Below are 14,565 nucleotides of genomic sequence, written 5' to 3' on the forward strand. Positions count from 1 at the left end.
CTTCCTTCATCATGACTTCAGTGTCACCCACAGCTGGCCATCTAGCCTTGGAGGACTCCGTTGGTCCGTAGTACAACTTAGGTCTGAGGATGGAGGAGGAAGGACTCCAGGTAGAGAGCTCTCTCTGGACCCGAGTGAGAAGAGGCAGACGACCCCATGCAAAGTCATGGATGCCCGTTAGACACATCTCTGACTAAACTCACCCAAGCACCACTGGTGTTTGTATTTTACCAGAGGTTCAAGGGGGAAGTCCAGCTGGACAGCACAGGGCTAAATTCTGTGTCCACTCTTCACTAACTTTTCCTCTGTCCTTGGCACCAGCCAGCACTGCTTGACCACTGAGCACCCTGCCCTAAGGGGCCTTCCCGCAGGGCCCGAGTCATCCACCAGAGCTCAGGCAGTTGTGTTACTGTCTGGGTCATCCGCCGACTCTCCACTTCTGCTTTCTCCAGGAAATGAGCAGAAACGCAGCTCAAGTGATTCATAGTGAAACATTGTTGGAGACTAACAATGCTGGCCGGATTCTCTTCCCCCAGGCCTGAGGGGCTTGGGCTGGATCTGGGGGCACCCATGTCACCTGACGTCGGCAGGCCCTGACCGCCACAGCTCTGGGTAGGTCACCTTGTTCTTGGCCAGGCCACACTGGGCCTGAGGTGAGCATGGAGGTCCTGTCAGTCAGGGAGGGGCCTACTGGCTACCTCCTGGAGAGCCGGCATGGGAGTCCATGCGGCACCAGGGCCTGGTCTGGGCTTGTGAATGTGGGACAGGAGGTGGGCTGATGAGCAGAAAGTATGTACCGGTTGGGTGGTACAGGTGGTGGGGGCCACTCGAAAGCATGGGTCTGCTGGGGTGTCTGCTGGAGTTTGCCGAGCTGGGCTGGGCTCCAGCTCCCTTCCTTATCCTCATAAATCAGGTCAAGCCCTTTCTCAAGGTTCCGCTAAGGAAGGTGACATGCCACACGTGAGAGAGGCTGGACGTGGGCCTGTCTGTGCTAAATCCCAGGTATGGAGAGGGGAGGCTGACTGTAAGGCTCGTCTGCCCAGAACCCCACAGGCCTCTGAAGGGTGCTGAGATGTGAGGGCTGCTTCCCGGGGACCAAGAGAGCTAGCTTTGTCCTTCTGGTGGTCATTCCCAGGGGTCTGGTAAGTAAGGGCCTCTTCAGGCCTCCCTTCCTTCATGTGAATCACCACAACAAACCTTAGAAATGCTAATATTTTCTGAATAAGCAGGACCACCTGGCTCACAGAGAATTTGCTTTTCTCTCCTGAAATCATACCTTGTAGAACACTGAACTGATCCTTTGTCCCCGCTTCTCTCAAGTGACAAGGAGCTAATTCAGCAACTAGGGATTTTATGTATTACTCTTTCCAGGGATATTTTGATGTTGACATGATATTCTGCAAAATTATCTATTTAATTATTTGAGAAATATTTATTGAAAGCCATTTCCTCCCAGCACTGTTAAAAGCATCTGGGGCAGCAGACAGGGCCAGTGGTACTTGGCGTCGCGGGCTGCATTGGGATGGGGAGTAGGGTGTTGGGAGTCGGGGGTCAGGAGGCTGGAAACCTGTGTACCTTCTGGGTGGAGCCCTGAAGGAAGGGAGGGTCTGAGCCCTGTGATTTTTGAGAAGCATTCTGGGGCAGGGGAATAGAGAACATCAAGGTGCCTTGCAGGAGGCCTGGTGGGGGCCTGGGGGGAGAACAGCGGGGTAGAGAGTGGTGAGGGCAGGCCAGTGACCTGGCCAGAGAGGGATGCCATGGGTCAAGTGAGGGAGGGCCTTCCTGTTCAGTGTGAAGATCTGGGCTGTTCTCCCCAGACAGGGAGCTTCTATATGGTGAGTAGGTAGAAAAGAAAATTTAGAAACAGTGTATAGGGTATAAGAAATATCACCTAAGTGTTTTTGGTTTTGTTTTGTTTTGTTTTATTTATTTATTTATTTTTTATATATTCAAGATAATTCATTTATTTTCAAAGATCAGCTTTGGATTTTTCATGATGTCTTAGAGGTATTTAGAACATATATATTTTTTTCTTTTCAGCATAACAGTGTTCAATGTTTTTGCACCACACCCAATGCTCCATGCAACACGTGCCCTCACTAATACCCACCACCTTGTTCCCCCAACTTCCCATTCCCCACCCCTTCTAGACCCTCAGGTTGTTTTTCAGAGTCCATAGGGAGTTGAGGGAAATTGGAAGGGGAGGTGAACCATGAGAGACTATTTTTTATTTTTTTTAATGATTTTATTTTATTTATTTGACAGAGATCACAAGTAGGCAGAGAGGCAGCCAGAGAGAGAGGGGAAGCAAGCTCCCCGCTGAGCAGAGAACCCGATGCGGGGCTCGATCCCAGGACCCTGAGATCATGACCTGAGCCAAAGGCAGAGGCTTAACCCACTGAGCCACCTAGGCGCCCATGTTTTTGTTTTTTTTAAATCATCAGCGTCTTTGAAGTCCTTCATAGACTTGGCCTCTCCCTCTCCTGTCAGAGAACACGGTTGTCCAGAATTTGGGGATTATTGGTCCCTTGCTTTTCTTTCTAATTTTACCTCATATGTTTAAATTGCTAAATACGTGTTACTTAGTTTTGCATGTTTTTTGGACTTTGTAAATAGGAATTTTTTAAGTCTTTTAAGACGTGCTTCATTTGCTCCACAGTATGGTTTTGGAATGCCTTTGTATTGTTGCATGTGATTCTGATTCATTCATGTTTATTGCTTGCTGTATAATATTCTGTGATAAATACATATACCTCAGTATATGTCCCCAAGTTAATTCTGGTGGACACTGGGATTTTTTTAGGTTTTTGTTCTTGTTTTTCTTTTATAAGCTGTTAGGAGCTCCAGCACTTGTTGGGTATTGCTAGGACGCCCCTTGTGCATATATCCCAGGGTAGGTGTGCAAGAATTCCCTAAGCTGTAAGCCCCCAAAGTGGAATTGGTAGGTTTACAATCTTCACCCTTACTGGATGATACCAAATTGCTTTTCTGAACCAGCTGCACCATTTTACCTACCCATCAGCAATCCGTAAAAGTTTCTGTGTCTCTGTATCTTCACCAACATTTGATATGCTGAAGTTTTAATTTTTGCCAGTCTAGTGAAAATGAAAATCTACCTAGGCTTTTAATTTGCATTTCCTGAATTACTGAGTTTGGGCATCTCTTTATACACTTATTGGCCATAGTGGATCCCTTTTCCTGTTCAAGTCTTTTGTCCATTTCTTGTTGGCATCATCTGTCTTCTTTACCTTACTGATTTTCTATAATTTAATACATATTTGGATATTAATCCTTTGTCAGATATGTATATTATATTTTACTCTAGTTTGTGCCTTGTCTCATTACATTCTTGGCAATTTCTGCTAATGATCATATTTCTTAATCTCAAATGAACTTCATTTATCCATACGTTCTTTTATGATATACCTGTGTTATCTAAGAAATTCTTCTCCACTATGAAGTCATAAAATTATTCTCTTACATTATTATTTTCTTATATAATTTATCCATTCATATTTAGAAATGCCTCATCTAAAAATGATTTTTCTGTATGACGTGAGATAAAGGGTAACATTTTATATTATTTTGTTTTTCCCATAGGGATAACCAAAAATGTTAGCTGTATGACTTAAAAAGGCCCATTCTTTCTCCGATTGACTTATTTCACTAAGCATGATACCCTCTAGTGATCTCCCTGATATGAGGACATGGAGATTCAACATGGGGGGTTAGGGGGATAGGAGAAGAATAAATGAAACAAGATGGGATTGGGAGGGAGACAAACCATAAATGACTCTTAATCTCACAAAATAAAATGGGGGTTGCTGGGGGGAGGTGGGGTTGGGAGAGGGGGAGGGGGTTATGGACATTGGGGAGGGTATGTGCTATCGTGAGTGCTGTGAAATGTGTAAACCTGGTGATTCACAGACCTGTACCCCTGGGGATAAAAATACATTATATGTTTATAAAAAAAAATTAAAAAAAAATTGGAAGGGGAGGCGAACAACAACAACAAAAAAGGCCATTCTTAGGCACCTGGGTGGCTCAGTTGGTTGAGCGTCTGCCTTCGGCTCAGGTCATGATCCCAAGGTCCTGGGATTGAGTCCTGCATCACGTTCCCTGCTTGAGGGGGAGTCTGCTTCTCCCTCTGCCCCATTCTCTCTGCTTGTGGTCACTCTCTCTTTCAAAAATAAAAATTAAAAAAAAAATTAAAAAAAAATAAAAAGGCCATTCTTCAGCCACTTATCTACACCCACTCTGTTGTGAATCGCCTTGTCATGTATATGACGTTCTGTTTCTGGCCTCTCAGTATTGTCTGTCTGTTTATCCCTTTGACAGTACTATATGATATGATTAATTCTAGGCTTATAACAGATTTTGATATCTGAAAAGAATCTATTTTTTTCCTTCTTCTTCCATTCTGTCTTGCCATTCTTGGTATGTTTTTCCTTCATATGAATTTTAGAAACAGTTTATACAAAAAGCTATGTTTAGGTTTGACTGAAAATGCAATTTGGAGAGATATACCATCTTTATGAAAATGACTCCTCCAATTCATGAACATAGTTTGTATCATTTATTTAGATGTTCTTTTAAATATTTAAATAAGTTTTATAATTTTCCTTATAAAATAGTGCATATTTTGTTTAGAGTTATTCCTAAGTGGTGTGTATTTCTATATCATTTTAATTGTCACTAAAAATATGTGTTTCGCACTCACTGATGGATGCTTGCATTTTAAAGAAGAATCATTTAAGCTGTTCTATGGGTAGCAAAGGAAGAAGCAAGATTATCAGTTAAAAGGATGTTGTACTAATTCAGGCTAATTGTTGCTGGTTCATCCCAAAGTGATAGTAGAGATAATGAGAAGTGATCAGAGTGCCAAGATTTTAGATACTTTCTGAGTATGAGATTTGATGATGTTTTAAGTGTAGTGTGTGGGAGAGGGAAGTTGAAGATGACTCCAGAGCAACAGGGAGAATGGAATCGTCCTATTTTGAGCTAGGTCATGGGCAGAAAGAACATATCTGCAAAGTGATGGTTATTCTAGGATAAAGGTTTGAACAAACAAAGGTAGAGACGTATATTAGACACCAAGTATAGAAATGAAGTCTTGGCACCCCCTGTCCCCATGTGACCTTCACAGTAGGAAAGCAAGACACCTTGGTCATCTGGGGGGCAAGGGGCAGATATCTTGTGCAGGAGGTAGAGAAAAAAAGTGAGCTCCTTGAAGTTCTTGAGCCACACTATAGAGCTTTTTAAAATTTATTTATCTACATTTATTTATTTATTTCCAAGTGAGGACATGCATCTATTTCCATTTGTTATACAATCTTCAAAATACATGTGCATTTCACACCTGAAATGATTTTCCAGGCAATACTCCTAAGCCTTTGGCTGATGGCCCCAAAGCATTTGCACACCTGTTAGAAGCTTAGGTCTCCAAGTCTGCACCTGTGCTATCTAACACAGAAGCCTCTAACCACACCTGAAATATGGCCAGTCTAAACTGCAATGTGCTGTAGTGTAAAATGTACATCAGATATCGAAGATGTTACAAACAACAAGAAAAAGAAATGTGAAGTGAAATATCTAATTGATACTTAAAAATATTGATTGCATATTGAAATGATAATATTTTGGAGACACTGGGTTAAATGAAAATATATTTGTGTAAATGGCTTAATTAATTTCAGCTCTTTACTTCTACTTTTTAAATGTGGCTACCAGAACAATTTTAAGTTACACGCGTGGCCTGAATTCGTGGCTGGCTTGGTATTTCTTCTGGGCAAAACCGTTCAGAGGTAATTCATGTCCCATGGCCAGAGGCTTTTGTGGGAAATACAGTTCAAGAAGGATGGGAAACCAGAGAGGTGAAAAGCCACTTGTCCCAAATAATTCCAGGGAGAAAGAAAGTATGGAGGGTAAGAGGAAGGGATTTAGTACTTAAAATAAACCAGACACTGGGCAGGGTCCTGGTATTTGCCATCTTTTTTTAATCCCCACAATGAGCTCAGTTTCATTACTCCCATTTTACAGATGACGAAATGGAGACTCAGAGAAGTAAGGTCCTTCATCCTCAGATAGTTAAGTGACTCAGCTAGGATTTGAACTTAAAGCCTGTGCCGTTTGAATTAGCCGCTACCATCACCATGAGTTGAGGAAACACTTCTGGAGAGAAATAATCAAGGTTTGGCAGAAGTTTGGAAACTGCGCTTTCCCTTTAGCAAATGGTTAATCCTATTTTTGAAAATTCATCTTCCCCGATGATTCACAGGAAACAAAAAGATTGCGTGGGGATCCTTTTTATCCCAGCATCGCCCATAATAGCAACCAAGACACCCCAAGCATCCCGTGATTAGGGAGCGAGAGAATGAATTACAGGCAATAGACCAAGAGCACGCTTCTTGGTCATTAAACCTAATAATTTAAGGGAAAAGGCAACATAGACTATGTTTATGATATGATGATGGATGATTGATACAATGAAACAGTTTATACATCAGTTATAAATCAAATATGCTTCAACATGAAAAGTAACATGCAGAAGAAAAGGGAATTATCTGTTGTTCTTTGTGTTTTTAACATGATAATAATAACAATAACAATAGTAATAATAGTATCACCCAAGTAGCACTTGGATATGGCTTTTTAAAGGATACAAAGAGATAAAGATGCATACATGAAGAAACTGTTAAGGAGGTTGGGCAGAACATATCAAGAGTTAGTAAGGTGGAAGCGCACTACAGTGAACCCATGGGCTTCCTCCTCCCACTCTTTGGGTGTGGACCAGATGGAGGCTGGAGGGGCAGCAGGCTGGGAGATGGATGTACTAAAGGCAGGGCCCAATGATCCCTCCTTCTGTGTTTCTGCCAGAGCATGCAGACCACCCCTTTACTGGGCTGGGTGGGTTGTCCACCTCCTCCACGGGTGTGTGAGTGTGTGAGGCTCTCACCTTCGTCCTTGCATCCAGCGTATGCGCAGCAGCTGCAGGGGTGGGTGTGGGAGTGCGGTGGTAAGGAGGGACTGCAGTCATTCTTGTAGGGAAGGAAGGGTGAGTAAAGAACCAGGGGGATCCAGTGGGGATGGGCAGAAGTCCATATAACCAAAAGGGGCAAAAAACAAACAAAGCAGGGGCAATGCTTTGCAATCGGTACACAGAGCCTTGTAACTTTTAATTTTTCTTTTCACAGACCTGCCTCCAGGAAATATTTAATTATATAAATTAATGGGGGGGCAAGCCCCCCCCCCGTGATTCCACTGCTTCCCCTTGCAGAAGGGATCTCTCGCAGACTCTCCCCTCGAAAACATCACCTTGGTTCCAAGAAATACTTCTTCCCCCGCACAATTTAAAGTGTCTGAATAGTCTCAATTTTGACATGTGTATTTAGTGCGAGGATCCCCTCCCCCCATGTAATTAAATAATTGTGTCATTCTATAATTGATAGAAACCTGGAGTGGCGGAAATACAGGAAAGAGGAAGATAAAGTGTTTTCATGACTAATGATCACACAGGGAAGAAAGTGATGGGTGCCCCAGTTCTTACAGGCAGTAGGTATTGATAGATTTGGGAATTATGAAGTGCTCAGTTTTATTCTGCTTGACTCCACACTCAGTGTCCTGGCACAAGTGGCTTTGGCTACCAGGCTCCCCCTTTCACCTGGACCTGGAGGTGATCATAATTCTGAGCACCTGGTGTAATTACTAAGTGAGATCTGTAGTGTAGGTGTAGGGTTGGAGACTGGGAAGTGCTGTCATTGAGTAAGGAGGGGAAGGTAGCTAGGGAGGAAGGGATAGTTAGGGGGCTAGTGACTAGGCTTATGTAAGGGGCCACATGATCAGGCTCTCCCCAAATCCCAGAAATGCTGAAGCCTAAGACAACCAGAGTTAAAAGAACAAACCAGACCACCCTGCCCTGGGAGTCAGTGGTAGGTGGGTCACATTGTGACCAAAAAGAATGACCAAGCCGTAAAGAAGAAGTAAGCCATTAAAGATGTTACCGCAGTCCTTATTCAATGGTCCTATCAGTGGTAGAGACGTTAACAAGATTTAAGTTCCTTGGTTACTTTTCAATAAAAGACCAACCACAAAAGCCCTCAGTGGCAACTTGCTTGTTTGCGACCCCTCTCACTCCTGAGATCTTCTACTCTTTCCTTGCTTAATAAAATTCTATCACTTTGCTCACTCTCCTTCATCCGCGAGATTCCTTCTTGGACTCTGTGAGGCAAGAGCCTAACTCTCCCACTTCATTATGGGCTGGTAGTGACTACTTTCTAATCACAAGGTGACTCAGTGGCGGGAGGAGTCTGGAAGTTGGAGAGAGGAGGGTTATTTCTCAGTTGTGGCATCGGGGATGCCTGGCCACGGAGGCAGCCAGGAGCTGTGTTTGGAAGGGTTATGTGGAGCTGAAGGAGGGCTATGTGGAGCCGAAGGAGGGGCATCCCAAGGAAAGAATCCTGAGTAAAGGTGAAGGATCAGATTATGAGTGCACAGTTCATTTGGCCAGACCACTTTGGAGGTGCAGTGAGAAGTGAGGCAGGGACGGAGGTTGGGCCATGTCACTGAGGGCCAAGAGCTTGGGAGCACTCCTTGAGAACACGGGGACCACTGAAGACACTGGAGCAAGGGAGTGCCGTGATGGAGCTGTGCTCCCCGGTCTGCCGCTGTGGGGTGAGTGGGAGACAGTGGGGAGACTGGAGGCAGAGAGGCCTGCCAGGGCAAGGCTGGGAAAGAGATGCAGCAGGCATGGGTTCCCCCTGGCCTGCCTCCCCGCAGAGGGCAGGCAACCCATCTCATCCATTTGGGTACTTTTTTGAGGTTCCTTGCCTCCTTCTGGTCCTCCTCAGTGCCATTCTTGCATTTCCTGTGCATGTAGAACTAGGTTTGGGTTAGAAAATATTTCCAACACAACCAGAAACTCACTAGTCTGTAGGACACTCTTTCTGGTTAAACACTTATCCAGGGGTCAGAAGAGAAATGTGAATCCTCTGAACATGAAGCTGCTTTGAAAAGTAAAACTTCATGGGCAGACACCCTTCCGGAGCCTTATTCCGGGTGCTTCATGTTACAGGTGGGGAGTGAGTCGCCTGCACCCCTGAGTGTCAGCTTTCAAGGCCAGGGTGTGGACCAAGGGCGGTTCCGCTCCTTGCATGTTTACTAATCCAACAGCCGGCCGCACAGAGAAAGCTGTATCAAGCTACAGTTCCGGCAGCTTGTTCTGGAGGCTGAGTGTTTGATGCTGGGTGTGCTGCTGGTCAGCAGGTGCTGGCCAGCGGGTGCCTACCTTGTGCCCGGGGTCATGAACTGTCAGCCTCTGTGGTTCCCAGAGGTCAGCTCTTGCCTCTGGGGATGGTGAGATCACCCTGTTCTGGGCCAGCTGGCCTGCAGCAGGAGCTGGGGCCACACAGCAGACTGGGCACCAGACCTCCTCCAGCCAGGGATCAGCAGCATCTTCGCAGATCCAGCTGGGGAACCCCTGCGGGGCTGTTGGCAGTAAGAGCTTCCAGCTACATATATTCTCACCACTGTTGCTGACTGTGTCGGGCCAGCCTGGACTGCTGGACGAGGGTGAAGGGCTTCGAAGTCAGAAAAGTCTGGGTTTGTCCTAACAAGCATCAGAATGCTTGTTAGCAGTTTGAGTTCAGACAAGTTACCAATTTTCTCTGCATGTTAATTTATCTGTGGCTTGCTTTCCGCCTCTATGTCACGGGGATAATGATATCTACCTTACAATTTTTCTAAGATTAGAGACCACGGACAGCTCTGCCAGCAGATGCTCATCCAGGGACGTCCATGTACACTTGACCCGCACTTCTTAGGTTGGGGAGCAAGCCACAGATTAGCAGCGGAGCGGCTCCCCGATTACGGGGGCTGGGCCTCTTGTTCCTTGTGCTGTCTCTAGCCCATGTCTTTGTGCAGACAGTGACAGCTCGGTTGCAGCTAAGCTTGGAGGGTCTGGCCAGGGGAACTGCTCCCTGGCTATTTCGGGCAATGTGGAAGTCAGTGCACATACCGAGATACAAAACCAGGGACCCTCCTGCAGGACCTGGAGAGTTCCTACATTCTGTTACTGTTGCACAAACCACAGAGGTGTGTGCTAAATGGGAGTGCTTGGCCTGGAATCAGAAAAAGGAAGTTACAATGGTCAGGGCAGGTGCAAACCGCCCAGTTCCTGTCAGTCAGAGTCCCTATCTTAGTCTTCAGGGGGGTGTTCCTCAACTTCTGGAAATAACCGAGTCATTTGAGGCAGGATGTAGGCTTGTGGGTGGGCTCTGCTGTTCTCTGCCGGTGGGAGCTCTCTGTCCTCGGCTGATGGAGGAGGTGGGGACACTTGCTAACTGAAGAGGACTTGGGGCAGCAACCAGGCGGCTGCTGGTCCTTGCGCTGGAACTGGGTGTCAAGGCTCTCAGGGAACCTCCAACACTACTTGTTTTACTGTCCTATCAGCCACTGTCTGCAGGGATGCTTGCCACAGGAGAGGTCCCCCTACCCATGCTCTTGTACTTGCCCTGGAGCTGGCTGTTGGGGAACGCACTCCTGCTCCTGTTTCCCACTTTTATCTTTAAGATGGCCAACTCGCCACTTCTAGCTTTGTCTCTGGGGCCTGCAGAGGCAGAAGCAAAGGGACGGTGACATTGCTCTCTCCTGTCCACGTCACACTACACAGGTGCTCATGCCCCTGATGTAGTTTCTGTTCCTGGAATTTTGTCTTTTCCAGAATGTCACGGAAATGGGATAACACAGTATGTAGCCTTTGGAGACTGGCTTCCGTCACTCACTTTAAGACTTGAGGCCCATCAGGTTGTTGTGTGGGTCGGTAGTGTGTTCCTTTTTACTGGGGAGAAACATCCCATTATCCGATATACCCAAGTTTGTTTGTTCCTTCACCCGCTTAGGGCCATTTCGGTTGTTTCTAGGTCTGGGCAGCTATGAATACACCTGTTATAAACATTCACGCATAGGTTTTGTAGGAAGGTAAGCTTTTATTTTTCTAGGGTAAACACCCAGGAGCCTAACTGCTGGGTGAGTATATGTTCAACTTTCTAAAAAAACTGCCAAGCTCCTTTCCAAAGTGGCTGGACAACTTGTATTCCCATCAGCCAGGATGCATTCTTGACAACAATTAACAATCTGTGTTTGCTTGTTTTTTAAAGACATTCTAATAGGCGTATCCTGGTATGTCAGTGCGGTCTTCCTCTGCAATTCACCCACTGTCTGGCTCAGTTCTTCTGGTTAGCTACGCTAGGCTGTGGAGGGAGCAGAGCTTCTATATTACTAGAACTTCTACAACAGCTTCTTCTTTTCAATTTACTTTTAACTTGTAAGCTCTCCTGTTAGCAGGAAATGGCGGGGAAGAGGAAGCGAGGCCTTGCCCCACCTTGCCTATGTGTTTGGAACAAGAATGGCTTTGTTTTTTCTTTCTGAGGGCTCTAGGTTGAGGCCAGGTCCTTGCTGACATAGGAGCAAGAGAGTATGGATCCGCTGACGTGGGGAGGAACTGACTTTCGAGTGGAAAGGGAAACGGATCCCGTAGAGCCATGCGTGGAAAGCTGCTGTTCTGCTCTGCATCGTTTGGTTTAGAGGTGTCCCCAGCTCCGGGCCCTGGGGGACCATTGCCTGTGATGTAGAAGGGAAACAGGTTTGCCTCTACCCAGAGTGCACAGCGCAGAGGCAGGAAGAGTCACATAGGCTGAGGAGAAATGGGGAGGAATTCCATCTTGAATGGCACCATCACAGCTCTTTGTCACCAACTCTGGGCTTCTCCATGGAAGACACGAGTCTTCCCTGTGACCTGCCCTGTTAGAGAGCAGCTCCTGCACCTTCCTGCTCCGTTTTCCCTCGAATGGTTTCCTGACGCCTTAGCTCGGAGGGCTGCTAAATCCTATCTTATATACTGAGGTTTCACCTGTCGACAAATCACTCCACAGACAGCCAGGGAGGAAACGGTCAATGTTGGTTTAGCCGCCCAAACATCAGCAACCCAGCTGACTCTCCAGTGCGCAGCCGCGGGCCGGATGCCCTGGGCCCTGTGCTTCTGGCGCGTCCCAAAGCAGAATTCTAATGACGCTACGGATTTATGCAGGGTAGGTGGGGTGGGGGCGTGGATAGGCAGTGATACCTATCTTGGGGGGCCCATGTGGGCACTCCCTGGGAAACCCTCCCTGTGCTGTCATTGTAGATCTGCCTCTGGTTCCCTGCACAAGGGCACGGACAGGGAACTCCTCTGCACCAGCCCACCATGCACAGCCCCAGGCTCTCAGCCCACTTGGGCACCTCTCCAGTGCGTCTGCACGAACTCATGTCCCACGTCTCTTCTGTGGTCAGTGCATAAAGGCCAGAGGGGAGGACTGAGATCACCAAGACCATTTCAATGAGGAGAAAGCTAGTGTCTGAGAGGGGGAATAACTTGGTGAAGGCACTGCATCAGCCCAGCTGGGACTGAACCCCTGCCCTGTGACTCCTGTCCAACCCCAGGCTCCCCTCAGTTTGAGGGCAATGTGAGTGGGCAGCTTCCTGCCCCGTGCCTCTCTCTTGCTGCCTCATGCAGGCTGCAGGAAAGCAAGGCCTCTGGCCTGCCTGGTTGGCTGTGTGAGGAAACATGACTAAACTGGGCTGTGTGTGACATGTCTTGAGCCTGACTGGGAGAGAGCTCACTGGCAGAGAGGGGGCCTGGAGACCCCAGGGACACCCCCCACAGCTTCCAGTCCTCTGGTTCTGCCAAAGCTGTCTTTCCCTTTACCTTGCCCCAACTGTACCCCAGCCCTGCTCTGCCCGGCAAACCTTCACCGCCCAAGAAATGTTTATAGGGAGGCAAGCCTTCCCTCAACCCAGGCTACCCGCCAAGCAGGAATCCAAGCCCTACCATCTACCCAGGGTCCCACACCAGCCCTTGTTTGAGCTTAGCCTGTGGTGTGCTTTGCTGTCTGCAGACCCAGGATGGACTCTGCCTTGACTGCCGACTGACAATAGGACCCTGGGTTGGTCACTTCCCTGCTCTGAGCCTCAGTACCAGCTGCAGACGGAGGCTGATCACTTTGACATTGCTGGAGGATAGGAAGATGATGTGAAGTGTGCAGGCATTTAGAGAGGCACCAGTAAATCATCGTCCATCCCCTCTGCCCTAATGGTGACACGTGCCAAACACTAGCTTAATCCCGGCACCCTGTGAGGGGTCCTGTTATTATCTCATTTTATAAATGAGGACACAGGCATGAAATGTTTCATCTACTTGGTCTAAGCCCTTTGATTCAAGCTGGAGAGGTCTTGTTCCCAAGTCTCTGCTCGTGACTGCTATGGTGTGTATATTAGGGTCAAGTCTGTGGAAGTTTGGGCCTTGGAGTGGTGTTTGGTCAACTTGTTGATTTTTGTGACAAAATGCCCTTAGCCCCCATTTTCATCAGGGGAGGTCAGTGGGTGGGGTCAGGTATCTTCTGGGTGAGACTCCACCTCTTTTTGAAACTTTGATGTTTGCTCATCATGGATTTTTTGGCATTAATTTTTTTGTCCATTCTTTTCCTTTTTTATAATTTTTTTTTATTTTTTAATAAACATATAATGTATTATTAGCCCCAGGGGTACAGGTCTGTGAATCACCAGGTTTACACACTTCACAGCACTCACCATAGCACATACCCTCCCCAATGTCCATAGCCCCACCACCCTCTCCTGACCACCCTCCCCCAGCAACCCTCAGTTTGTTTTGTGAGATTAAGAGTCTCTTATGGTTTGTTTCCCTCCTGATCCCATCTTGTTTCATTTATTCTTTTCCTATCCCCCAAACCCCCCACATTGCATCTCTACTTCCTCATATCAGGGAGATCATATGATGTCTTTCTCCGACTGACTTATTTCACTAAGCATTATACTTTGGCATTAAATTTGATTTTTATAGACACTGCATTAAAATGTTATTTATCTTGGCTACTGAGATTTTATTGGGTCCATTTACATCTTGTGCCTGAGGTGAGTGTCTTACTTGCCTCACCCTAAACCCAGCCCTACCCCTGTGACCCTACTCCCGACTCATTCCATTTTGCCCAGGATACGAAGGTGTTAGCACCTTCTCACAGAGGTAAGAAGGGACTTTTGATAATGAAGTGGGTTCGAATGATTTCTTCTTGCCATTTGGCACATAGCCCTGAGAGGTTAATTGCTCCCTGTTACCTTCCTCTTGCAAATAAAGTAGGTTTAGGGTGATGGGCAGAACCAGGATGGGGGATGGCCACAGTCTGACAGTTGAGTCAGACAAGTTCTCCCTGGGATTTCATGGATCCCCATTAGTTAGAAATTCTTGTTTTGAAAACATCTCTTTTCAAGAGAATGCGATTCAAACGTTTCACTTCAGTAAATACAGCTTCTTCATTTCAGAGGAAATCTGAAGTGGTTTCTTATATCTCCACTGAATATCCAGCCACTTTCCCCAGGATCACCTTTTCATCTTATCTTCTCACTGGCTTGATCTGAAAATGTGGCATGGCGGCAAGCACCCAGAGGGGTGTTATTGAATGGACCTCTTAGTAGTACCTGTAGGGGTGGCTACAAAATGACTTTTATGTGCTGGAGGCA

At 46.6% G+C, this 14,565-nt stretch overlaps 1 protein-coding gene across 3 annotated transcripts in view; it reads left to right on the top strand.

Annotated features, from left to right (window-relative positions):
* The first annotated feature begins 517 nt into the window (after positions 1-517).
* The window catches only part of WDFY4 (WDFY family member 4), a 271,420-nt gene continuing 257,372 nt past the window's right edge, over positions 518-14,565 (top strand). For 2 of the 3 annotated variants that reach the window (XM_046027423.1, XM_046027426.1), the window contains exon 1: positions 518-612. The gene's annotated coding sequence lies outside the window, so the exon portion shown is untranslated. Of the gene's footprint in view, positions 613-1,117; positions 1,143-14,565 lie in introns of those variants that run through there. The other variant, XM_046027425.1, reaches the window with a different exon arrangement.

The sequence above is a fragment of the Meles meles genome, chromosome 13 (genome assembly GCF_922984935.1).
Source record: "Meles meles chromosome 13, mMelMel3.1 paternal haplotype, whole genome shotgun sequence".
NCBI classification, from domain to species: Eukaryota; Metazoa; Chordata; class Mammalia; order Carnivora; family Mustelidae; genus Meles; species Meles meles.